The sequence below is a fragment of the Gekko japonicus genome, unplaced genomic scaffold, assembly GCF_001447785.1.
Source record: "Gekko japonicus isolate JY-2015 unplaced genomic scaffold, Gekko_japonicus_V1.1 scaffold2356, whole genome shotgun sequence".
Lineage (NCBI taxonomy): Eukaryota > Metazoa > Chordata > Lepidosauria > Squamata > Gekkonidae > Gekko > Gekko japonicus.
Window position 1 is genome coordinate 241,548 of NW_015169249.1, and position 646 is coordinate 242,193.

General features: G+C 45.0%; 1 protein-coding gene across 1 annotated transcript in view; it reads right to left on the bottom strand.

Annotated features, from left to right (window-relative positions):
* Positions 1-646, bottom strand: part of MYO6 (myosin VI) — a gene marked incomplete at its 5' end in the record, with an annotated part of 88,489 nt that overhangs the window by 47,715 nt on the left and 40,128 nt on the right. The window lies entirely within an intron of this gene.

The following is a 646-nucleotide window of genomic DNA, read 5'->3' on the forward strand; positions in this document are numbered from 1 at the left end:
GTAGGTGTAACAAAAATTAATAAAGCTACCCTGCCTTCAGGGGATTAAAAAAAAAAAAAAGATGTTGGTTTTCGCTGGCTGCTCCAGGATGCCTATCCCTGGTACATGCCTCCTGCTTGCATCACGCTGAGCAGGACCGTGATGCCCTCATTCTACAGGGCTGCCAGGGACAATGTGGAGGCACAATTGTCCCATGCTTGTGGGAGAGCTGTGCACTTCACGTCCAACATCTGGACCTCCTGTCTATTACCTTGCACTGTTCATTCAGGAAAGCCTCTATCTCTCCTTGCTGTTCTCTGAAAATCTGCATTTAGTTGGGTGAATCTTTCTTTTTCACCTTTGCCTTTTGCTTTCCTTCTTTCCTCAGCTATTTGTAAAGTCTCATCAGACAGCTTTCTTGGATTTCTTTTTCTTTGGGATGGTCCTGATTGCTGCTTCCTGTACAATGTCACGAACCTCCGTCCATAGTTCTTCAGGCACTCTGTCTATCAAATCTAGACCCTTAAACCTATTCTTCACCTCTACTGTATATTCATCAGGGATGGGATCTAGGTCAAACCTGAATAGCCTAGTGGTTTTCCCAACTTTCTTCAGTTGGAATGCAATGAGTTGCTCATGATCTGAGCCACAGTCAGCTCCAGGTCTT